The sequence below is a fragment of the Lissotriton vulgaris genome, chromosome 3_1, assembly GCF_964263255.1.
Source record: "Lissotriton vulgaris chromosome 3_1, aLisVul1.2, whole genome shotgun sequence".
Classification (NCBI taxonomy): domain Eukaryota; kingdom Metazoa; phylum Chordata; class Amphibia; order Caudata; family Salamandridae; genus Lissotriton; species Lissotriton vulgaris.
The window spans coordinates 751124882-751151903 of record NC_141689.1 but is presented as its reverse complement, the minus strand read 5'-3'; the positions used below and the strand labels follow the sequence as shown (position 1 = coordinate 751151903).

At 46.5% G+C, this 27022-nt stretch overlaps 1 protein-coding gene and 1 pseudogene across 2 annotated transcripts in view; one reads left to right on the top strand and one right to left on the bottom strand.

The window, feature by feature from the left end:
- DMXL1 (Dmx like 1) overlaps positions 1-27022 on the bottom strand; it is a 2236090-nt gene that overhangs the window by 1877427 nt on the left and 331641 nt on the right. The gene's annotated exons all lie outside the window — the stretch shown is intronic.
- Positions 20774-23899, top strand: LOC147726995 (uncharacterized; annotated as a pseudogene).

Here is a 27022-nt window from a genome sequence, read left to right as displayed (position 1 = left end):
GCCCCACGATAGGTTTCGTTTTGTCAGTCCCGCCCCACGATAGGTTTCGTTTTGTCCTTTTGTTTGTAGAATCGTAGGGTTGTGACTGGCAAATATAAAATGCGTTTTAAATGAAGTACTTAAGCAGGCGGGGAGGGAGACGTGTAAACAACTGTGTCAACACCACAAAAAAATGTGATTTTTAAAACAGTAAAATTATTCAAGATTCTCAATTACTTTAACACAACCAGGTCCCTAAGTAGCCTAAATTGCTATTGCTAATAGCTTGATTATGGCGTCAAAGACGTTGGCTGATCAATTAGTAAATGCTTGTTTTGGCCACGGTTTTATATATCTACTCATATGGCATACGCGTCAATTCAGACAGTCTCCAGATCTTTTAGGGGCTAGAGAAAATACAGTTAAAAGTCCAATCATAAGCAAATGCCTGAACAGTAGTCATTATTGCACTCTCACCAGCCTGACGCCTCCAATCTATGACTCATAATTGCCTACTGAATGTCATGAGTTCGTTTTCATAGGAAGGTCACGAAACATTATATTTCTCTGATGCAGGAAAGGCCAAGGTCTCTGTCGCCCTTGTTTACTTTTGCAAAAGAGGACTAGAAACCAGAAATGAATGAAGGGAAGGTGATTATATGCACCTGCTCTCTGCCATGTTTGTAAAATTAAATTGTGGCAATCACTTGGATCCCACTTTTGAAGTCATTTAAAAAAAAAAAAACTTAAATTAAACACTTTAGGAAAGATAAAAAATGTAATAGAGATTAAGTGTCAGAAGATGGGGAAGTCAGACAAAAAAGAGCATCTGAACCAAAAACATTGCCTTGGTCCATAAATATTTTGCAATACTTTAATCAAACTTTTCACATTTGAATTCGCCAGAATACCTTTCCAGTCCACTATGACATAGAAAAAAACTATGTGCAAATCAGACTTAACCTCCTTCAAAAGGAGATGTCGAACCAAAATGGCTAGGGTGCATTGACACACCGAGGGTGTCCAATAAGGGAGAAAAACACTGTGGGTTACTTATGCTCAATTGATATTTAAGGTATCCTACCACTTCAAGATGGACTCGTGGTTTTAGAGAAGAGCAAATGTGGATTTGTTTATAGTTTTATACTCAGCACATGTAAGCACATGGAATAGGTTTTTTCACATTGGAGTTTAATATAGCCCAAACTTGCCCAATAGCATTAGACTGCTTTACAAAGCAACTGGGTTATTGTAAATTTGTTTCTAAAAGGCACAGGCAGATTACTAGATTTGCCTAGAGTCATAAGATGTTGACCCAGGGACTGGAACCTGCCTCCCCAGTTTCAAGGTAGGCAGCTCTAGTCGTTAGGCCACATCTCTTCTTTCGAATCATTACAATTGATTCATGCATTTTCAAACATTATGTTTTTGCAGTTCAAGACTAAAGTCTGGTCAGGGCTGCACCAACTAAGAAGCCTGGCCTATGACCCCGGCACCAATGGACAATTTAAAGGATTAATTACTACCCAAGAGTTATTAGAACTCACAAGCATTTGCCATATTTTGAAAGCTAACAATAGCATTCAAGAGTCACATGGAAATAATAAAGCTCAGTGCATGAAACTTGAGAAACATTTTCCCATTTATACCCTCAGACCATGGCAAAAGATTCACAAACTTTGTGTGCGGGTGCCACGTTTCCGCTTATTATGTATGATGGATTTAGGAGCTGCAACAAAATGCTTCATAAACCACTTTAAACTTAAGTGGGGGGAAAAAAGCGAGATTATTGTTCGGGAGCAAACACTTTTTCCCAAATAAAACATTGTAAATTTTTTTCTGATATGGCAGCGAACCAGTGAACATTCCTTTCCATTACAGTCGCAAAATCCCTCACTGTCCTATCCATTTCTGGATAAAAGCATTCTAATGTATTTGCTTATAAAAGTTAATAAAATAGTTTGAAATAAAAAAAAACACATTGCACTTTACTCAGTTAGATGGCCCACCAACGCGCACTGCTTTTTATTACCAATGCAAAATCAATCCTTTCTATTCCAGAGTAAACAGTGGATCTCATGTCGAGAGTCGTACATTGCGAGGTTAAATTAGTCCTCAAATTCGATAAGGACAGCTATTATACCAGTGGGCTGGACACCTCACCTGATACATGACTTTTGTCTCTCACTTGTCCTGACACAGAGGAGCATGCTTATGCTATTTTTATGGCACAAGCTGCAGGGTTCCTTGACCTACAGTACCCTACAAATGAGGTCAAAACAAACGTTCTGACAGAGCTTCTCCAGCCTGACCAGACGCTTACTGAACCTCTATTGCCTTTTAATATTTCCTTGACAGATACTCTCTTGGTCAAAGCCATGCTCTAGTGCCCCTGGACAACAGGCCATCAGCTCGCTGCAACAGACATGCACTGGGAAATCCTGACTTCTCGACCCAAGATTCTGAACCGGAGAGTGGATGGGTGTTTATGGCAGGCCAGTAAGTCTGCTCGGCCGTTCTGCATGGCTGTGCCCATTTCCTGCCAGTGTCATTACGTGCGACCACATCTATCCAGTTGATGCACTCAGGTGCTCATAAATAAGAAGTCTGGACACCGTTGTACTTATTTTACATTGCAACACGGAGGCGGGAGGGGGGCCAGGATGGGGATCAACTCTCAAATTTCAAAGTGACAAACCCTTCGCTTGCCTTCTGGAGTAATATTTTGGAAATACTGAAATGAACTTTATAAATGTAAAACTTAAGAGTTATTGTATCAACGATGCACTCACTCTCAACGCATATTGCAGTACAAATGCAATAGGTGTCACATTTGCGAAAGTTATAAGTATTGGAACTGTCATACACAATGCCAATAACTCAAACTTAAATGCTGCGAGACCTATTGCATTGTAAATGCTTGTTCTTCATCCTTTGTGCCTATGGAATCCAGTACCCCTCTGGCGGCTATGGCTATCCTTCCAGAGTATGGATTGGTTTCAGTACTATAAGATCTGCACCTATGGTAAGCACCGGCTCGGATCTACAAATGTGGGAAACTCCTGTGAGAGGACCTAGCAGTAGGCCTCAAGAAGCAAGTACCAGTTAGAGAGCACCTGAAAAACAACAAGACTTGGATGTCGCTGACTTAGAGTCATGGTTAAGGGACCATAATAATAGCAAGGTGGGTGAGAATAGTAAGTCAAGTCAGGAAACAATCAAGGCCACAATGAAAGTGAAGCTAGTGGATATGGTGAGAATGAAGGCAGAGTTAGAAGAGATCATTGGTGGGAGTCTACCTCTAGACAGAATAGAGACTTATGAGCCAGATCACTTGTTGTTTATGGCTAAAGAGGCTACCTCTTAGGCATGGCAAGGACATGAGAAGTTATGCGATTAGGCTCAGAGGTATCGGGTACATTTATCTCGAACAAAGGCATTTCAGGGAAATCGCTGGCTTACCTACAGTGTCCAAGAGTTAGAGGAAAAGTGTGTTACTGGACTGAGGATGCACATACAGGAATTGGTAATAGGAATGAGGACCTGAAGTATGCTGGATAAATGGGAAGAGAGGAGGTCGAGGAAGAAGAGCACTAGAAAGATGACAGGGGAGATGCCTCCTCCAGGTGTGGGGACGCATGGTATCAAAGCATACCCGTAGCGGGAGATGCCTAGCGAAGGATATGTGCATGACCCTTGATTTAGGGTGATTTTGCTGCATTGCGAGTGATAGCCCAAGATTAAGAGAGAAACCTGCTGAGTGGTATAAGCAAGTTGATCTTGTTGTTAAGATCTCAAAGGTGTTGTGGATTGATTTAAATACCTTGTTTGAAATAAAGGTCCCTAGTGACCTATGGCCTGCTTGTAAGATAGCTGTTGAGTGGTCTAGAGCCGAGCAAGAAAGGGACTCGGTAACTCATAGTCCTTCGCCGCTGGTCATGAAAAAGTGCGATCAGGTTATCACATGATTGCAGTCCAAAATAGCCCCACCGGATATCGATTGGGTCAAGATAGATCAAACGACCCAGGAGCCCAAAGAGTCAGTACACGCCTATTACAAAAGGTTGTTACAAGCCTTCAAGTAGTACAGTGTGTTAGATACACTTGACCCAAAAGACTTGGGACAATTTGTGTCCAAATTTTTAAGCAAACTGAGGGCGGAGATCAACCTCTGGATCCCACAGTATCTATTCTGCTGGCAAAACAAACCCGTGGATGAGATCCTATGGTATGCCAGGTACTACAGTGATGAGGTGGAGTCCAAACATAGGAGGATGAAAGAGAAACTGATGCTAGTCCAAATGCGTAATGCTCAGAAAGGAGTCCAGGTGCAGGAGATAAGTGCTGTAACTTGTGGTCAGGGGAATGCCCCAGGAGGCATACAAGTAAAACAGGATGCAGGGTCCACGAGTCTGGGAAGAGGGAAGAGGTCATCCTTGTAGATCCGAAGACCGGAATAGACGTAGCCACCCTGTAAAAATCCACAGCATGTCATTTTTGTCACAAGATTGGGCATTGGAAACACTAGTATCACCATAATCCTGCGAATCAAGAGCGGAGAGGAGTACTCATGGCAGATGGGGGGGACCCGAAAATCCGGGAGGGAATCTGAACCAATTAGTGTAAGTGCCTCAGCCTCCGAGAATTCCACCGATCAAGCGGCCATACCATCAGTGCCCCTGATGGAATCTGTGGATGGATTTGGTCAGGACCCGTCATTATGACGGGTGCATGGGGGAGACTGTACACTTGATGCAGTCTTAGAGGTAGCCCAGAATGGACCTGACGTAGAAGCAGATGCGGATGTCCATCAAATTACATTCTTGATCGACACTGGTGCTACCCTTTTACTGTGAAATCTGCATTGGTCCCAACCAAACCTGCCCCTCTCGTAAAATCGATCCAAGTTGTAGGAGTCGCTATGAAAAATATGGTAAATCCTTTGACGGAAGAGGTGCCGGTGAAAATCGGAACCTTCCAGGGTTACCATCAGGTTGTAATGTGTGATTCTAGCCCAGTGTGTTTGTTAGGGCATGATCTGCTGTGTAAACTGAATTGTACCATCTATTGCACATCAAAGGGAATTCAGTTGCAAAACAATGATGAAGATATTCCTTTCAAATTGGAAAAACAGAACTTTTGCACTACAATGTTTCCCTTACTGACCGTGGAAGACATGCCATTAGATCTCAGAGACACTGTTTGAGCAGTGGTGTGGGACTTTACAGGAGAGGAGATCGGACTGATTCGAGGAGTCAAGCCAGTCCGCATACAGTTCAAGTCAATGCAGAATTTCAAAGAACACCTCAATACAATCTGACCACAGAAACCGTGGCAGGGATTACACCTGCAATTGAGTCCATGATCGCGCAGGGCATCCTAAAGGAGATCATGGGAAGTCCGTGCAACTCTCCTATTATGGGTTCGCAGAAAATATCGCATTTTGAAAGACCTCAGTAAAATTAACAGCATAGTGATTCCATGTTGCCCCATGGTACTGAACCCATCAGTGATCTTATTCTAGATTCCTTGTGAAGCTGAATGGTTTACAGTGACTGTCCTCTGTCAGACATTTTCTCTGTTCCACTGCATGAGGAAAGCCAATTTTTGTTTGCTGTCTGGCAGGAAAACTGTCTCTTAACTTGGTGTTGTATTCCTCAAGAGTATACTGAAAGTCCTTCCATCTGTAATCAGATCTTGAAAGTTTGATTCTGCCCAAAACTCAGAACTGGTCCAATACATGCATGACCTCCTCATTACATCTGAGACCTGTGATGCTGCAGTGTTTGCTGTCTGTACCATCTGTGGAGTGGTGAAAGTCACTTGGTTACTGTTAGAACTGGCTATTTCTGATTGGTCAAGGCTGACGCCAAAGCTAGGCAGAAACCACCATTCTAGTCAGGGCAAGGGAGTCACACGCCAAGATAACCCCTGCTCACCCCCTTGGTAGCTTGGCACGAGCAGACAGGCTTATCCCGGAGTTCAAGTTCAAGTTAGGGATTTGTATAGCGCACTACTCACCCAGAGGGTCTCAAGGTGCTTGAGGGAGGGTGTGTGCATTACTTATCGAATAACCAGGCTTTTAGCTGCTTTCTGAAGGAGAGGTGGTTCTGTGAAAGGCGGAGGTGAGTGGGGAGAGAATTCCAGGTTTTGGCCGCTAAGTAGGAGAAGGATCTTCCTCCCATGGTGGATCTGTGGATGCGTGGAATTACGGCGAGGGCTTGATTGGATGATCGTAGTTGGCGGGTGGGCGTGTAGAAGGTCAGTCGTGTGTTGAGGCATTCGGGTCCTATGTCGTAGAGGGCCTTGTGTGCGTGGGCGAGGAGACGGAAAGTTATTCTCTTGTTGACGGGGAGCCAGTGGAGGTCTTTCAGGTGACCGGAAATGTGAGCATGACGGGGGATCTCCAATATGAGTCTGGCTGAGGCGTTTTGGATACGTTGGAGTTTTTTCTGTAGTTTGTCTGAGGTTCCAGCGTAGAGGGTATTTCCATAATCCAGTCGGCTAGTGACCAGTGCATGGGTGACTGTCTTTCTTGTTTCGGTGGGGATCCAACTGAAGATTTTTTTGAGCATGCGAAGGATGTTGAAGCATGATGATGAGACGGCGTTGACTTGTCTGGTCATCGAGAGGGAGGAGTCTAGGATGAAGCCAAGGTTACGTGCGTGATCTGTAGGTATGGGTGCTGTACCCAGCGCCAGTGGCCACCATGAGTCGTCCCAGGCAGAGGGGGATGATCCTAAGATGAGGACTTCCGTTTTGTCCGAGTTTAGTTTTAAACGGCTGTTCTTCATCCATTCGGCTACTTCTTTCATTCCTTCGTGTAGATTGGTTTTGGCGGTGTTTGGGTCATTGGTGAGGGAGAGGATCAGCTGGGGGTCGTCTGCATAGGAGATGATGTTGAGGTTGTGTTGCCGCGCGATGGATGCGAGGGGACTCATGTAAACGTTGAAGAGGGTGGGACTGAGTGATGATCCTTGTGGTACGCCGCAGATGACTTCGGTGGCTTCTGATTTGAATGGGGGGAGGCGGACTCTCTGCGTTCACCCGGCGGGGAACGAGATGATCCATTCCAGAGCTTTTCCTTGTATTCCAACGTTGCTGAGGCGTTGTATGAGGGTGCTATGACAGACTGTGTTGAAGGCGGTGGAGAGGTCAAGTAGGATGAAGGCAACTGTTTCTCCGTTGTCCAGTAGTGTTCGGATGTCGTCTGTAGCTGCGATGAGGGAGGTTTCGGTGCTGTGTTTGGCTCGGAAGCCGGACTGTGAGGGGTCAAGGGATCGAGGCAATGTGTAAAGCATTTGCGCATGCACACAACAGCAACAACATCCTAGGCACACAACAAAAGGAACTCCACACAAGGTTATATAAAAATAACTTTTGTATTGTCAAAACACATCAGTTAGTAATCACATAATATACATGGTGCCAACTGGCACGGGCAATATTCACAAGGGATTATTTACACAGGACAGGGCCACTGTCAGAATCAGCACTTAGTAGAAATAGCACTTCTAGAACATAGAATATAGGATATAAAATCACTCTAGCACAAATTAGCAAATATAGCACACAACCAGTAACCACTGGTAACAGGTAAGTACCACCTACGCAACCCTAACCACCTTAGGAGAATGTCACGCAGGGAACCAGGACCTCACTAGGACCACCTGTACTGGAAAGAACAACCACCTAAGTATCACAATACAATTAGGGGTATAAGCAAGAACACATTACACATGATGCATCACAACATTCAGAGGTGTAGGGAAGGAAAACACATGATGCATAAAACAAACATTCAGCGGTGTAAGACCAAGGCACATGATGCATCAACATTCAGAGGTGCCAGACCACAACACTATAGCGCAAAAACACATGATGCCTAAAAACATTCAGAGGTGTAAGATCAAGGTGCGTAATCATATTAAATGCATTACATTTCCTAGCACCACATCACATTGCGCAAGACTACATAAGCCACCACTTGTGGCAGTCCCTAGGCCAGCTGGCCTCGCAAGGGCTCAAATGCCCTTAGTCCAAATGTTAGGCAGGCTGCGCAGGCAGCCAAGAGCTCAAGCCTAAATGTGGCAACTGCCCACGAAGTGCTGGGCAGCTGTAAGGAGCTGTGGCCACACGGTGGAGCCTTGCAGGCTCTGGCCAAAAGAGATGCCTCCTAGAGCCTCTCTGGGCTCTCAACACAAAGGTACAGCCTCACTGGGCGGTGGGGTCCCTCACAGGGGACCCGGGAACACTTGGGGCACCTTGAGCCTCTCGGGGCTCTGAGCAACGGTGGCGCCGCTTTGCTGACTCAAAAGGACAATGGCCCCTGGAGCCCTCGTGGGCTCGAAATCATTAAGAATGCCCCTGAAGCACTCGTGGGCTTCATAACCACAATGCCCACGATATCGCGTTACTGGGGGGGTGTGGGGGGGGGCGGACACCGACAATGTGTCCTGGCGCTCCTCCCTTCTCTGCTGCCACACTCACCGGGTCTGGCGGCAGCTGGGAAAGGAGTGCTCCCGCTCCTTGGGACTCTCGCGGCAGCGTCTCCTCTCTGGGTTCGGGGCTCCCCCTCGGTCACGGGAGCCCCACAGCGGCAGGCGCCATCCTCTTCTCCGGTCTCCCGAGCGCTGGCCAATCGCAGCGCGGCCTTCCAGGGCGAGCCTCCCGCGGCCCGCTAATCACAGAGCGGCGCCGCAGGGAAGCTTCTCTCCGGCGGCCATTATCACAAACGGCTCGGGCCGTGGCGGTGAAACGAAGGGGGCAGAATGAGGGGTGGGCACCCTCGAAATCCAAATAAAAAGGGCAGAAGCGAGGTTGGCACTCGCTAGGGCACCATACACGAGATAGCACCCGAACTATAAAAATAAAGTGCACACGAAGCACTCGGGGTCACACAAAGAGCAGGAGCGCTTCCCTCCCCCGGGGTAACCACAGTGCTCTGCCAGAAAATGAGAATAAAGCGCTCCAGTGCGCAGAGAGAGACCCAGGGGCATCTCAAAACAACGCCAGCACTCTTAAGGTGCTGGGGCAGCCCCCCCCCCCCCCCCCCCCCAAGTCCCTAGGGCTCCAAGCAGCCCAGAAAAACGGTTCCAACAATCCTGGAGGGATTATCGCTACTGGCAGCGCAAAACTGGAATAAATTACCTCTTGTGCTGCGTCTGGAGGGCAATGAACTACGTTTCAGGGCCCTGCTCAAAACTCACTTATATACTGCATAGGTGTTGGGTGCTCTAGGCAGGTTCATTGGTAGCTTAGCGCGGGGACACGCCGTGATGGCGTTACTGTGCGCTCTATAAGCTTGTTTATTATTATTATTATATTAAGGTGGAGCAAAAAGCAGCTCCCAAGAAAAGGAAAGTCCTCCAGCCTCCAAGTCCATCAGGCATCCAGGGGCTGGGCAGGGCCCAGGGAGGCAAGCCTTCCCCTGAGCCCAAGCAGCAGCACGCCCCTGGCAGGATTCAAGTCAGAAACAAGAACATTTTGTAAGGGGACACAGCCCCTTTTTATACAGAGAAATCCTTTGTCTAGCAGGGTGCAGGCAGTGTGAGAACCAGCTACAACTGGTTATAGGGAACTCCTTTCACAGGCCAGGCTAGGGACATCAGACGCACAACAGGGGGTGAAGCCAGCATTGTGGGGGGAAAACCCAGCCCCATTCAGGACCCAGGTGCACTCTTCCCCTCACATCAGCATTCTAACCTCAACACTCACCACTCACCACTGGGCAGACCCTCCCAGACTCTTGGAGCCAGGCTCACCAGCCAAACACACGCCAGACACAATTTACACAAATATGCCAACTTCTAAAAGTGGCACTTCTACACTAGACACAATCATGCCGCATATATCATTGCGCAGCATTCAATCTCAAGAGTTCGCACATACCAAACTCGACCCTGCACTCCCCACACATCAGGAACTACCATGGGCATACATATTCCCCATTCATTCCTATGGGAGGGCAGGTCACTCACCACACAAACACAGAGAGCTCACGCACTTTACACTGTACCACAGTGAAAAAGTGCACAGAGGCCTAAAATCACCAACACCAGGTCACAGAAACAGGCTAGGAAAAAGCAAAAAGTCTCAGGGTGAATCTGCCAAAAGGGCCGGGTCCAACAGTTACAGGCAGTATTTTCCGCACAAGAGGCTGAAATCATTGCCTAGACATGCGCATGTCGAGTCTCTGAACTAATCAGAGTCAAAATCTATACAGATAGCAAGTATGGGTTCAGTATGGTGCATGATTTCGGGCAGCTATAGTCGCAGAGAAGGTTCTTATCATCATCTGATTCTCCTACAAGAAATGGGAAGTGTGAGCCAAATGTTGGAATCTTACATTTGCCAAGGGAAGTTGCTGTTGTCAAGTACACAGCCAATGGAAAGGCGAATGATTTTGGACAACTGGAAATCAATATACTAATACATGTGTCTTCAATGTAGAATAAACTGGCGAGTGTACAAGGAAGACTGAACTCAATATGATGCTAGCAGCTGCAGACACATGGGACGATGTGAGGAATTTGCAAATAGAAGTTACAGAGGAAGAACAAGCGGGTTGGGATCAGAGCAGGCTGTGAGAAGGGAAATGATGACATTTGGCGGACAGCTGATGGCAGGGTAGTATTACCAGATTGTTTGTTGCACCCAATGGCGAGGGAAATGTATGGAGCAGCTCAAATAGGAAGGGCTGTGATGGAGAGATTGTTCAGGCAGACTTGATTCAATCCAAGGTTTTGAGTGATTATGGAAGTTGTGTCTCATCAGTGTGCCACATGTCAACAAATGAATGCAGGGAAAAGAACTGTTGTTGCCTTGAGCCACATCAGTAGGTCCAGAGGTCCCTTTAATCAGATCAAAATAGATTTTGTTGAGAAGCCTGTGTGTAATGGTTTGGGGTACATTCTGGTTGCTGTGTGCTTCTTTTCTTGATAGGTCGAAGCTTACCTGACTAGGAAGTGTGATAGCCTTACATCAGCTAAGTTATTGCTAAGGGAGTTCATTCCTAGGTTCGGATTTCCAACTACATTGGAGTTGGATAGAGGTACACATTTCCATAAGGAAATCATAAGGCTACTGTGCACAGCTTTGAATGTGGATCAAAAACTACCTTGTAGCTACAGGCCAGAGGGATCTAGGATGGTGGAACAGATAAATGGTACCCTAAAATCGGGGTAGGCTAAAGTGTGTGCTGCAACATCTTTGAAGTGGCCGGATGCCCTACCACTAGTGCTAACGAGTCTGTGCAGCATCCCTAACAGGAGAACTGGGTTGTCGGCCATGAAATACTCATGGGGAGAGAGATGCGTGTGCCTGCCAATGCACTTGTGAACATTTCAGATGATTTGGTCCTTGACTACTTTAAAGGATTGGCTGACATGGTTTGTCCTGTGTCTCATCAGGTTGAAGCAGTCACTGCATACACATTAAAGGATCTCTGTCACTACCTGAACCCAGGGCAGTGGGTTCTCATCAAAAGGCACATGTGGAGAAACGGTCTTGTTCCTTGTTGGCGTGGTCCATACCAAGTGATACTAGTGACTACGACTGCTGTGAAGTGTGGCAGAGAGCCAAATTGGGTCCATGCTTCTCATACGAGACAAGTTTTAGGTCCCTCGGATGAAATAGCTGCTCTACCAGAAGAAATTCAAGCCGTGACCGAAGGGTCACAGGGGTGGACAAGCCAAGCTATAGAGGTACCTAAAGAGACTGGATGCACACCAGGATGTTCTGAGGGGAGGTCAAGCTACACAACACCCTGACACAGACTCTGAGGGAGACCATATTGTGAGTGATAGAGAGTCTGTCTCAGTTGAAGAGACTGGTGTGCCAAGAAGTTGTGTACAGTCAAGGAAGAAAGATGCTGCAGGTGAAACCTGGCCTGTGAGACAGAGGAGGAAAAACCGAAGACTAGCATCTGAAAGAGAACTTGCACCAATAAGTGAAACTTCAGAGCCGGATCTGAGTGAGACCGAGCAGGACACAGAAGGGGTGAGGAGGTCCAGAAGAGTCTTGTTGAAGGTATTCCTCTCCTGAGTGGAATTATCTGGTTGGAAATGCCGGTGAGAACGAGGCTCGAGATCTCTGTGCTGGTGGTCGAAATATTGCTGAGAGTTCCTGGGCTTGAAGTAAATGTACTTCTGTCCTTGACTGTTCCTGTCACACCAAATCTAAGTTGATTACGGACTCTGATTCTGGAAGATGTGGAATTTCCAAGTTTCGGAGTACCACAGTCTCCTCAATAGATCGCAGCACTGAGAGCTAAACTGCAAATTTTTGAGGAAATTGGCTATGACCTGATAAGGGATGTAAATTTAACTGTAATCTGTAAATAATTAGTTTTAAGAAGATAACCTAGGCCAAAGCGGAAGAAAAAATTTAGGGATTCTATATAAGAGAAGAGGAAGAAAGAGGGCTAAGGAGGTCTTCTAAACTGTGTAAATACTTTAAAGAAAAGAACTTTCCAAGGCTTCAAAAAGTTGCTCAAGCAGCTGAGTTGCAATCCTCGTCAGGGTCGAGCGTAACGGACCCACAAGAAGTCGCGGATGGGTTTGCTGACCACCTCCTGAACATGTACAAATCTCACACCACCTCTACTATAGAAGAGGCGGAGTCCCTGTTGTCCGACATGACACTTCCAACTTTATCGGAGGAAGATTCCTCCCTGCTTGAGAAAGAGCTCTCTGACCTAGAGGTAGAAAGGGCGATCTCTGACCTGCAGTCCGGGAAAGCGATGGGCCGCAATGGGTTGCCTATAAAATTGTATAAGCTGGCAAATAGCCTAATCACACCACGTCGCACCGATATGTTAAAGGAGAGTCACAAAAGGGGGACACTTCCAGCCGACCAGAGACTGGCCACAATTGTGGTCATTGACAAAAGTGGCAAGCCCAAAAACGAGGGCCCCTCCTATAGAACGATATTGCTGCTTAACGCGGAAGTTAAGATATTGGCCAAACTACTGGCCACTCGCTTCCTCGAAGTGATTACCAAATTAGTGCACCCAGACCAGTCTGGCTTAATGGCGTCACAAAACACCTCCCTTAACTTGTGACGATTGCATGGAGTAATGGGCAAGATAGAAACCTTAAAGGAAGATGCTGTGGTGGGGTCATTGAACTCCACCATGTCATTTGATACCATAGAGTGGCCCTACTTGTTTGCAGTCCTTAAGAAACTGGGCCTCGGCCCCAACTTATTAGCTGGGTAAGACTCCTCCACTGGCTCAAGTGGTGGTAAATAACAGACAATCAAGAGTGTTTGCCCCTGAGAGGGGAACCAGACAGGGCTGCCCCCTCTTCCCACTAATTTTCGCACTGATGTTGGAGCCCCTGGCGCATTGAATAAGAAAAGATCCGGTCTTGAGGGGATTGCATTGGGCCGCTGACTGGGAGGACTGTATCTCCTTGTATGCGGATGACATATTGCTATATCTGGCTTCACCGAGCGCCTCCTTAAACAGAGCTCTCCACATTTTCGCAAACTTCGGCAAATACTCCGAATACCACATAAATAGGTCCAAATCAGTCATATGTCTTGAGGAGTAAATTCCCCAAACTTCCTAAGGGGTACGCAATACCGGAAGCGATGGGAGGGTTCAAATACCTGGGTATATATGTCACCAAAGACCCTGCCCAACACTATGAACGTAACCTCCTTCCCCTCCTGCTGAGGCTCAGAAGTGATGTCCAACACTGGAGGTCCATCCCACTGTCACTCTTGGGGCACCCGCACTTTTTAAAATGATGGCACTCCCCAGATTCCTATACATTTTGCAAAACTCACCGCCCCCAGTCCACACAGACTATTTTAGAAATGTTGAAAGTACACAGCGAGAATTGTTGTGGGTAGAGACCCGCCACGGATAGCAACCCTGAAACTCACATGGAGATGGTATGATGGAGGCATAGGACTACCGGACATACTCAGATACTACTGGGCAACACAGCTGGCTCCAATCAATCAGTGCATATATAGACCTGTTGAGAATCCGGGGTATAGAATGGACAGGTGCCTTCTCCCAAAGAGGAAGTACTCCAGAGCGCTATATGCTAAAAAAAAACAAAAAAAACAAAAAAAAAAAAACATCCTGACGGGCCGAACCAGGCACATGGTACAAATATGGCACACAGTGAATAATAGTATGGGATGGGCAGGGAAATGAACACAAGCCACACCCCTGTGGGACACTGAGAAACTAGGAACACTGGGAAACTCTAGGGGCTTCACTGGGTGGTACTTGATCGGGATCTCCAAGGTGGGTGATTTATGGGAAAAAGGTGGAGTGGTCCTGTTTGCACAGTTATGAAAAGAGTACGAGATAGCAAAAACTGAAACATTTTGTTACTGCCAGGTTAAACACGTACTACAATCGGCCATTCCAAATGGCCAGTCGCTCCCCGAGTCCTCCCCACTCGCAGATAGAAGCCTAGATGAATACATGCCCAAAAGGGCAATCTCAGTGACCTATCGCAAATTAATCAATAACAGGCCAGACCCCATCCTACAAATGCAGAGTCAGTGGGAAAATGATGTGGTGGAATTGGAGGATGACGACTGGCAGGATGTCCTTGCATCTCCCAAAGAAATAGCAATCTAGACCCGCTTGAGGCTAGTGCAGCTCAAAATCTTACACAGGGTGTACTTGTCGGGTGCTACCCTGGTCAAGATGGGCTGCAGCGAAGACCCATGGTGTAATAGGGGTTGCGGTCAGAAAGGCACTTTTATTCATACCATCTGGGAGTGTACACACATCCAACAGTATTGGGCAGAGGTGACCCAGTGTATGACAAAAGTGTTGGGGAAAAGAGTAGAACCCATGATAAAACTTTGACTCTTAAATGTGTGGGACCCCACAGACTTGATTGGGGCAGAGAAGACCTAGGCAATGCTTGGAATGATAAGGGCTGAGTAGAATGTGGCACAATTGTCGAACTCTTCCAGTTATCCATCACAGGCCACATGGAAGAAAGACTTGGACTGGTGCATGGTGAGAGAGAAATCTGTGTATGAGTCACGTGGCTGCCCCAAGAAATGGTTACATGCATGGGGTAAATGGATCACCTTTAGAGGTAACATCTGTGAGCCCCCTCAAGTAAGACAGCTTTCTGATTCTGACAGCAATTAAAAGGGATACTAAAGGGCTATGTGAACTATTGTGAAACCTGGGGATTGTCTTCATTGCATGATAATGAGTAGGATTGAGATTGTAAGTAATGTTTGAAATTGTACCTGAAGTGCTTTAAATTGTCATCAATAAAGATAATTTTTTTAAAAAGTTGCTCAAGAACTTAGTCATATGTGGGGAGTGGTGGAGAAAAGGGACTCTGTTTGCTACTCTACTCCTTGAACAGTGATCTGAACTACTCTAAAATGGAGTCTGGAAATTTGAATAGTAGGCACAAATGCATTGTAGGTGCACTCATTGTTGGGGTGATTGTAGTAATAGTTGTGGTCATTACAGAGTCAGTCTTAAGAGCACACGAAAGCATGGAGCACGAGTTGGGCTTACATGGGACATCCACACCCACTACGGACGTTCCAAAGGAGGGTACATTAAGATTGGAGAAAGGTTTAATAGAGCAAACTAGTCGCTACCTACATGTAGACCTGTCAAAGGGACATTATACAGTAAATGCTTACGCTAAGTTGTATGAGTACGTAGATACAATGGAAGTTAGATATAGTTATATGTGTATGCAATCACCCACATCAGTTGAAGAGGGCATCACTTTGACCTATGGCATTAGTTGTAGCTTACTCCTTAGTATGATCTATGGAAGGGGCAATTAGGTGTACTACTTCTCAAATTAGGATGTACTACTTTCCGAAATACCTATATATAAACATTTGAATAAATACGATACACAAAGGAGAACAGAAAAAAAAATCTTTTGTACCAGTTATAACATTAGATACTGCTTACGCGCATAGACAAACAAGTTACTTACCTTCGGTAACGCTTTGTCTGGTGGAGACAATATCTTCCTGTGGATTTCTCACCTTATGAATATCCCCTGCGTCAGCATTCCCTGGAAATTTTTCCCTATCTCTGTCGCCGACAAGGTCGTCACAATACCATGGCTCCACACGCGGCTCCGCATGATGTCACTGAAGCCATAAGTGGACCACATCGGTGTGATGACATCAGTTCCACCCATTTTTTCCGTGCCACCGAGGCGAACGGGTGGACCGACCATAGAGACAATGTATACATAGTACACAGTATTCACACAAATACACACAGTGTAAAGTGAAATAGGAAACAAAGAAAACAAACATTTCCTATAAGCCTATACAAAGGCAAACAGAGGCAATATAAAATGACAATATGAAACAACCATATTAACTAATACCTCTTTTAAAGTATAAAAGGGTGGACAACGGGGAGGTGGGTGGGTCAGTGACGAATCCACAGGCAGATACTGTATCCACCAGAAAAAGCGTTACCGAAGGTAAGTAACTTGTTCTTCTGATGGATACATCTGCCTGTGGATTCCTCACCTTATGAATAGAATCTCACAGCAGTCCCTCTCCTGGAGGCGGGTGTCCATCCTTCTATACCAAAAAGTCCTGCAAAACAAAGCTCGCAAAATGGCCACCCCTCCTCACTTCGGAATCCAAGCAGTAATGCTTTGCGAAAGTGTGGAGGGAGACCCAAGTTGCGGCCTTACAGATGTCCAACACAGGAACTACCCTGGACAAGGCAAAAGTAGAAGATTTAGCCCTGGTAGAATGAGCTCTAATGCCTTCAGGAGGCTCCTTACCAGCCAGATAGTAGCAGATCTTAATGCACAAGAGGATCCACCTGGACAAAGTGAGCTTGTGCACCGCCGTGCCCTTCATACGTCCAACGTAGCCCATAAAGAGCTGATTGTCCTTTGTTCTATCCAGGTAGAAACTAATCACCCTCTTAGGGTCCAAACAGTGAAGCCTCTCCTCCTCCTGGGAAGGATGAGGGGAGTATAGAAAGTAGGAAGGGTAATGGACTGCCCTAGATGGAATTGAGTTACCACCTAAGGACCATCCTTTTAGCATGTATGGTCTGAAATGGAGGCTTTGAACTCCAAGGTGATAGCCACAAGAAAGACCGTTTTGAATGTAAGCAGTCTCAATGGACAACTATGCATCGGTTCGAACGAGGAACCCTTTAAAAAAGTTAACACTAGATTCAAACCTCACCGAGGCATAATAAAAGGAGTGGGAGGAAACATGTTAGTAAGCCCCTTACTGAACCTTTAAACTATTGGAGACTTAAAAAGAGACGGATGATCCGACAAACAAAGAAATGCTGATAAAGCTGACAAATATCCTTTAACAGTAGCCACAGCACAACCCTGGCGGGCCAAATGAAGCAAAAAACAAAGATCATCAGAAAGATGAGCTTTTAAGGGATCAATAGACTTCTCCCCACACCATTTAACACATTTTGACCACATGTAAGAGTAGATAGACTTGGTGGAGTGTCGCCTGGCCGATAATATAACGTCCACCACATTAGGCAGGAGAGAAATAGAATTCAGGTTGCGCTGTTCAACCTCAAGGCATGAAGGTGCAGGCTCTGGAGGTGGGGGTGTAGAACCTGCCCCTCTGACTGCAAGAGGAGGTCTGCCCTGAGAGGGAGAGGGAGAGGGAACGGAGGGTCAGACGAAAGGTGAAGAAGGTCTTTGTACCACACCCTTCTTGGTCAATCCGGGGAAATCAATATAGCTTGGGCCTGGTCTTGACGAATCTTCCTCAGAACCCGAGCAAGGAATCAAGGTTATGGGAGGAAACGTGTAAAGGAGTTGTTAGCTCTAACTCAACTGAAATGCGTCCCCCAACGCTCCCTGCCTCGGAAACTGGAGACTGCAGAATGACAGGCAGTGCGTGTTCTCTTGAGTGGCAAACAGGTCCACCTGAGGAGTCCCCCACGTCTGGAAGATGTGTTGAACTACCTCCGGATGAAGCCTCCACTCGTGGTCGGCGGAGAAGTGCCAACAGACTGTCCACACGCACGTTAAGCACCCCAGCCATATGATTTGCCATCAAACAAATCCGATGGTCCTGAGCCGCAATGCCTCTCTGCAGAGAACGTCCAAGCCTACTCCTCCCGGCATGTTGACATACCACATCGCAGCAGTGTTGTCCGTCAGGACTTGAACCGACTGACTGAGAAGGGAAGTGTGAAAGGACTTTAGTGCCAAACGTATCACCCGCAATTCCAGAAGATTGATATGAAGCCCTTGATCTCCAGATCCCCAGATGAGCACCCCACCCTAGGGTAGAGGCACCCGTTATCACTGTGGCCACCGAAGGAGGAAGGTGGAAAGCTTTTGCTGGAAACAGATTGCCCTTCACACTCCACCAAGACAGATCCGCTGCAGCTTCTCTGGAGATCTTGACTGACTCCCTGAGATCTCCGTTGTGCTGATACCACTGCCTGCGGAGACACCACTGGAGAGCCCTCATGTGCCAGTGAGCATTGTTGACCAACAGAATGCAGGAAGCGAACAGACTGAGCCGGCGAAGGACCTTCACAACCGATACAAACGCTCCATTGTAAAACAAGGGAATCATTTCCTGAATTTGCGTAGGTGGGAATGCCATACACACAGTGGTATCCAGTACTGCCCCTATGAACAGGTTGCGCTGCGAGGGCACCAGGTGAGACTTGGGTACATTTATCGAAAAACCCAATTTGTACAACAGCTGGGCTGTTACCTGCAGATGATCAAACACCATCTCTGGCAACTCGGCTTTCAGTAGCCAATCGTCCAGGTAGGGGAAAACTGGGATCCCCGACCTCCTGAGAGGGGCTGCCACTACTGCCATCACCTTTGTGAAGACTCGAGGTTCAGTAGTAAGACCAAACGGAAGGACCGCAAACTGGAAATTTTGTGAACCAACCGGAAATACTTCCTGTGTGACTTCAGGATTGGGATGTGAAAATACGCATCCTGTAAGTTGATGGACACCATCTAATCCTCTTGCTGCAGCGCTTGAAGAACCTGCGCTAAGGTGAGCATCTTGAATCTCTCCTGCTTGAGAAACCGATTCAAGATTCTGAGGTCCAGGATAGTACGTAACCTGCCACCCTTCTTGGAAATCAGTAATATACCGGGCGTATCATCCCTGACCCTTTTTCCTGCTCCGGAACCACCTCTATCGCACCTTTTTGTAACAGGGCTAGAACCTCCTTCTGAAGGAGAAGTAAATGATCCTCATTTTATACCAGATCTAAAACCCAAAGGGCCGAAATGATTAACTTCCAATCCTGTAGAAAATGGGTAAGTCGACCTCCCATGGGACCTACATGATCAAGGATGGCGGATCTAGGGCTGCTGTCGTGCATTACCAGGAGGGTTTGGGGAAAGTATAGGAAGAGGAGGAAAGAGGATGAAGTCCGGCTCCACGAAGGTGACCTCTGCCTATACCCCTATAGGATTTGGACAAGGGGGTTTGTTGTTGTTGCTGCTGCTGAGGCTGTCTGAAACTTAGAAAGGAAGACTTCCCAAAGCCACGGTATCGTTTGTAACCATAACCTCTCACCTGAGTCTGCAGACCCAAAGACTTTGCCGTAGCCTTACTGTCCTTAAATCTTTGCAGGGTAGAATCCGCCTTTTCTCTAAAAGATTTAGATCCATCAAAAGGCAGATCAAGAAGGGCAGCCTGCACATCGGGAGAGAATCCAGAAGACCTCAACCATGCATGCCTTCTTGTTGCAATGGATGAAACCATCACCCTAGCAACAGAAAACACTGTGTCCAGGCAAGACTGGAAGACCTGGCGAGCTGCAGCCTGAGAGTCCGCCAACACCTCACTCAGATGTACCCTGTCCTCCTCAGACAAATTAGGAAGAAGCTGTTTGGCTGAGTTCATTAGGGCATGAATGTATCTACCCAAGAGACAAGTGGCGTTGGTAGATTTCAGTGCCATGCTAGCAGTTGAAAAGACTTTCTTCACAGATTGTTCCAGCTTCTTGGAATCCCCATCAGCTGGAGCATGCAGAAAAGCCCCTGTTGACTGCTTTGAACAAGAAGCCTGCACAACTAAGCTCTCTGGAGAGGGGTGAGAAGAAAGGAACACTGGATCCCCAGGAGCAGGTCTATATCTCCTGGACATTGACCTTGAAACCGCAGGAGCAGAAAGGGGATTGAGCCACACATCAAGGATTGGCTCCGTCAGTGCATCATTAAAGGGTAAGCGTGTTCAACCACCGAGGATGGAGAATGCAGCACCTCTATGAGAAGATTAGGCTTATACTACGCCACAGGAAACTCCAAATCCAAAAGTTCCACAGCCTTACTAATCACAGAATGATACGGAGCAATCTCCTTCGGGGGGAAGCCTTCTGAGAAGCAAAGTCCCACTCTGGAGAAGTGTCAATTTCACTTGCCTCACACAAGTCCTCAAACACATCTTCAGTGTCTCACACTTCTCCTTCTACCCTCTCTTCACCCTGATACTGTTCCTCCTCCAATAATCTTTGCGCTTCTCTCCACGAGCGCATCTTCGGCTGTGGCATCGGCGTCGCCACACACGGCGCCGTCGGCTCCAGGAGCGGTGGCGAAGGAGGATCCAATGTAGTAACCGGCACCGATCAAATCGAAGAAGCTTCACGGGATGGAGCCGGGGACTGCCCATATGGCGTCGACATCCTCAGAGTCGGAAAATGCCAGGACAGAGGGCCTGAGGATACTGGTGAGGCACACCCAAATTAAATGCCAAAGGACCCATGGGACCCGTGCTCGAGAGGGGTACGAGGCCCTGGCGAACATGCCATACATTGCATTCAGAAAATGCGATGGGTCCAAACCCGGCGCCGGAAACTGTGGATATTGAGCCGGTTCGGGATCCAAACGAGGCACCTCTAGAGCCGGAGCCGCTGGAGCCACAGGTGGAGCCGCAGGGGCCAAAGGAACCTCAGTATCAGCCGGATTCAAAACACCTTCTGGAGTCAGTGAGAATCTCGGCGTCAATGACTGCTCCAGAGTCGCCTTGTAAGAAAGAGAATGAACTGGAGTCACCTGAGGAGACACTGAAGGAGAAGGGGAGAAAAAAAAGTCTATTTCTCGACGTCGAGGAGCAGGTAAAGGTGACCTCGACACTACAGTCTTTGACGACCGGCGCCGAGAAGCAGGTTTCTTCTTATGCTTTCTCTTGGATTCATGCAAAGTCGATGACTTGGATTTCGACCTTTTTCGGCCCCTTTTTTCTTTTCTTGCTTGGCCATATACAGCTTGGCCTCCCGTTCTTTTAAAGTCTACTGAGTCATCTTCCTACAAGAAGAACAGCCCTCGACTTCGTGGTCAGACGATAAACACCAAAGACAGTCTTCATGCGGGTCAGGGATTGACATATGACCTCTGCATTCTTTACTGGGCTTAAAGCCCGACTTCCTTGGGGTAGACATGCCAAAACAGAGAAAGATACAATCAAAATAACAAAGTATCCAGTGGAAAGTATGGAGAGTCTCAGAAAAAAACGTTAGTGTTGACAGCGTGGAAAAAAGGGAACTGACGTCATCACGCTGACGTGGTCCTCTTATGGCTTCAGTGACATCATGCGGAGCCGCGTGCGGAGCCATGGTATTTTGACTACCTAGTCGGTGTGTAGAGCTAGGGAAAAATTTCCATGGAATGCTGGCGCAGGGGATATTCATAAGGTGAGGAATCCACATACAAATGTATCCATCAGAAATAATTTAAATTGCATACTAACATATATAGAAAAGAAATGTATACATCAGGTAGAAGATAGATGTAGGGGATTAGTTAATAAGGTTGATAATATTGACAAGGATTCTGATTGGATCAAGGCGGTTTGGCTCATAAGGCCAAAGAGAGTTCTGGTCAAATAGCTCAAGATTGGCAACAGCGAGAAAAGCTTTGCATACAACAGGCTGAGAGTTGTTACAATTCTCCATTTGTAAGACAGATTGTATGCAATCATATATTTTTGGTCGATGGCCCGTGGAAGACGTTTTTGCAGGAGTCAGCTTGCATGGTACAGTGAGCATATTTTAGATGTGAAAAGAATGCTTATACGTTAGCCGAGCAAATGGTATCGTATGAGTTATTTGCCAGTGGTGTTTGTTTGCCAAAGTATGCCATGTGGATGATTTGTAGAGTCCTGAAAAAGACCGAAGCGCAGAGAAAAACATTGATTGAGTGCTGAAGAGGTTGTGGGTGATACCTTTGGAGCAATACCCGGATTATAATAATCTGTATCATTGTTTTAGTTGGAATGATGAGGTCCTACAAATAGCATCGAGCGAGGCAGATGGAGAACTCCTTCAGGGAAAGAAGGATGGAAACACTGCAGGCCAGTTACTGTGGGAATTTGAAGTGAGCAGAGGAGTTTAGGCCGAAAAGACTGGCTACTACATCTGTTTAGGTCGGTCTACTCTACAGGGGATTTTGGAGTATATTATGTTGTCGTCATCAGAGGGGGAACGGAGAGTGAACATTTTGCCTTTCATTGTACCTTTTTGTAGGGGTGCATCATAATCACGTGTAGAGAGCACCCACATATAATCCTGTTTTGTGTAAATGTGAGTGTTTGAATTGTGAACCATGTTCACGCATCTCGTGACATATTTTAGTTTACTGACAGGTAGTATGAAGAGTTAACGGAGAAAATGAATGTAACTAGCAGAAAACGCTAACATGAAGAAGCTGTGTTATGCAGTTTGACATTACTCATGCATTAGAAGTGTTTAAAAATGAATTCTACCATTGTGTGTAGCTCACTTTGATTGGCAAAATGTCGCATCACCTGACAGCATTTTAGGGGAGCACAGAAAAAAAAGCGCCCCTCTGGAGAGCCGTACCACCATGGTCCTCGCTATCAGATATGAAGCAAATAGGTGCCAGGAAAGGATTGGCGATAAAACAAAAATAATTTCTGCTTTCGTGGCAATGGAGTTCACCCCAAGGCAATCGCATAGATACGGACAGAACAGTGGCGGCCCGTGATCCGGAGTGTAGAGAAGTTGAGCGGAGTTGGTGTCTTATAATAGCTCAGCAAGATAAGGGGAAGATTTTTCAACTTTTTCTGTCCCTTGCTGTCTACATTGTTACCGTGGCCTTTAATGCAGGAGCCGGATCAGGAGCATTCAAAGGTATATTTTTGGAATCAGTGGGAAATCTTTCAAACATATTTGCTACAGACTTTACTCCTGCAGGGTGGACTTTTTCCCTGAACTGGAATACTATATTTATCTGGCAGTTTCTTTGGTTTGGATATGCTCTTTCAGGGTTGTGTAGAAGAAACGAAAATGGATGGATGTATATAAAGCCAGATCTATTTCCAATATGGTTTTACCTTGTGTGGATGCTCAACATCTCCCTCAACATTGGCTGGCTTTTCCTGTGAGATCGAGAGGATAACATTCCAGCCCTGGTGTTCCTGGCATTCATTGCCTTCACAAATTACTGTGTCCCCTTCATCTCTTTCCGTGCACTGTACATGAATGGCTGCAGAAGTCTACAAAAGTGGACCTTTGGCTTATCCGGATTCTCGTCCATAATGGAATTGCAATTTATGCTACGTGGACAACGATAGCCACACTTTTGAACCTTTCCATTGTGTTACGTACAGTGGAGATGTGTCCAACACGACTTCGACTACGGTGGCATTAGCAATTTTATCCTTCAAGGTTGTTTTATGGTTTATTCTTGAAAACCTTTTCGATGAGTATGTGCGTTACACCCTCACTATATATCCAGTAGTTATTGTCGCCTTATCTGGAAGCCTTGTCAAGCACTTTGTATCGTCAGATCCAGGACGCAACAACATCGTTGTAGCTGTGCTGCTGGCCGTGGCTTGTGCTACATTTCCTATTCGGCTCATACTTGTCATATGGAGGCACTTTAAAAGGCCGCTGTACAGGTCTCAAGTCCTGAAAGGACCAAAAAACTCCTACTAAAGCTCTATGATTGCACAGGAGGTGCATGTGAAGGACAGGACGATAATGTGAATAATGTGCCTGACCATATAATTTGGCGTTTAGTATAAAATGATTGTATTCGTAGATTTTTTCGTAATTCCTAAGTTATAGTTCTGATATATCTGTGTAAAACGCATGATGAAATGTAGAAAATAAGTTTCAACTGTTTGTTTTTTGTTTTGCACTTTCTTTTCTAACGCATTGAGAATGGATATATGAGATTAATAATGTTGGCAATGCTGGTCTTCCTGGCAAAAAAAAAAAAAACAAGTGTTTCAAAATAATAATACTTTCTGTAATTTGGTAAATGTGTTAGTTGAAATTAAATGTAGGTATGCAACTTGTAATGTTTAAAACAATGCGTTCCTATGTTAGCTAAAGCTGCAGGCCTGAAATGCAAAACCCGGACAAATTATTGGGGAAAGGATATGCCCTAACAGCTAGGGCGGTCGCCCTCGGAGCTGGAGTCGTGTCTCTGCAGGGACGCGCAACATCCAGTGATTCTGGGCAAATCACATAATCTCCCCGTGTCTAACAAAAACAAATAATGTGTACATCTGTAACGCAACTGGTGCTCATGTAAAGTGATTCAATACCTTCAGGTCGAGTTTGGGTTATATAAAACTGAAAAAAGAAAAATGTTCTGAATTTCATTTGTGCTCTGAAAGCTGTTTTTTCTCATGTTTTGCATTGCAGGTGGAGAAGCATTCTTCAGGCAAAATAATGTCTTTGTTTCAGCAACCAGGCAAAGAGAGAAGAAGTTACAATTGTATGACTTGGGGGTGATAAAGGAAAGAAGTTGGTTTCACACAGGATAAGGCATTAGAATCAAGGACAAATTGTTGTTTTGGATGTACATGGAGAACACCTTTGAAAAGTATGCTCATGGCTGTACCCATTATGGAGTAAATGCGAGAGGTGTACAATGGGAACTCGGCCTGGGGATAACTGGTTGTTGGAATTAGGGATGGTGCCCACACCTTCCTTACCTGCAGAGAGGGAGCACCTCAAAACAGGCTCTTCCTCTTTTGATATGATAGTAGCTTATGCTACTCGGCCTATCCCAATGGTGGAGAGACTTCTCAGGAAGACTTCATGACTGGCATCTTTTTTTTTCAGTAAAAATGCTTGCTCATTAACGTGTGGATGTCATCTTAGTAATAGAGTAGAGATAGATTTAAATGCTTTTCATTCAGCAACCCTCAATGCAGGGAAATTTTGACTCTTGCTTATTGATTGTTAACATCCTCCTTCTTGAGTTAACAGTTTTGTTCATGTTGCACCATTTGAATTGGGTGTGTGGATTTGGCTTTATGTTGTTTCCTTTGTATTTTTTTATTTATTTTTTTTAATTTTTTATTTGGAAACCTCAGGATTACATTGCGTGCAAATCAAATGGAGGCCAAAAGGCCATTAAACAATAACAGCCAGACATCAAATTATCGCGCAACAGAGGATAATGACACTGCGTTTTCCGGCAAGACCGGGTGCATTAAATCAGGATCATCGAACAGGATTGTCGCAGTGTTACAGGATGTGGGAGGAGTCCAGTTTAAAATAAAGTTGAAGGATCTGACCAAAGGCAATATTACGACATCGTTCACCATGCTATTCTCGTGACAGGATAACAGCCTTCAATTGAGTGCGCCATTAGGAAAACAACAAGAGGATATAAGTCCGAAAACAATCTGAGTCACAGTAACCCGCCCACGAAGCAAGCAATATTAACAGGATCTTGCTACATAAGGACACGAGCAATAATCCTCCCGAGGAACCCAGACCCCCGACTCCAACTATAAAGAAATAATAAAGGAAGATATATTAGGAAGGAACAAGAAAGAAGAAAGAAAAAGCGGGCCATAGAGACAAAGAGAAACAAAAAACACGCCCCACCCCCACCCCCCCACCCTGCATGCAGCGGAAGGCCACGGCCCACCCCCCCCATAGGCATGCCTGTCGTCCCAAAGAGCCCAGAAAAAGGGAAAACAGGAGGCCCTAGCTCCGGCCCCAGACGCGCCCCCCCCCCACCCATCCTGAAAAACAAGTAAGCCCACCGTAATGGAGGGCAAACAGCAATGTACGCCATCCCAGTCACTCCAAGACACAACCATAAGCCATGTCACAATCCGGCACCAAGAGCATCCAGTAGGTACTTAAAGGGTCCAGGTTCAGCCTTGTCCGGTCCGAGCCAAAGTAGAAGTGTGCCGCACGTTGTAGGAAGGCAGGTTCGATGAATCCACAATCACTGTCGGAGCCAATATAGCAGCGAGGAAAGGGAAAAAAGTCAATGCGATAGTGCAACTCCATAACTCGCTGGCATTAGTGAAAACAGGGTAATGAAAGGCAGGAGCGATAATAGCCGGCTGGGGGTTGAAAGAATCAGCAGACACAAAAGCTTGGCTGCAGGACCCATCAAGTCCACAATCTAATTGCACGCAGTTCAGGGGGTCCTCAGCGTCGGCAAACCTGGAAAGGTCGGGCTCCGGATCAACAGTTTGATCGTCTGCCATTGGACACATCACCGCCACCTGCGAGTCATCGACAGGCATCCAGCGACACCGCAACGCGGAGCGCAAATCCGCAAGGGCCAGCAGGACGTCTCGCATCGTGGGCTCCATCGCCTCTGCTCGGGTCAATGTGGCGCGCCTCGCTTGTAAGGGACCCCAAAACAGGCAAAGGAACTAGCCCCACCGGCAGCCAGAAATGCAATCGCCGTCCAGAACACACTAGCAAGTCGTGGCAGGCACATTAGAGACCAGAAACACCCACCGCACTGCAAAACACTCACTGGACGCGTCCGAGTGTTCCCTCAGAGCAGCATTGCAGGGAGGTCCAGCGGTCGCCATCCATCAACGGGGTAGGGCGAAGCCCAGCAGCATGTCGATAGGTGCAGCCGAGCCGACGAGCAATGGCAGGCAACGGCGTTCTTTGTTGGGTCGCTCCAGGGTGCCAGCGCCAATCCCCGAGCAGCCGTCTCGGGCTGCGTCCATTCAGAAGTCCCGGTCTGGATCACCGGGAGAAGATGACCGCTCGGGCCGATGTTGTTCAGCCGCGCGCCGGCTGCAGCGCCACTCGAAGTCCCGGATCGCTCAATGCAAGGGC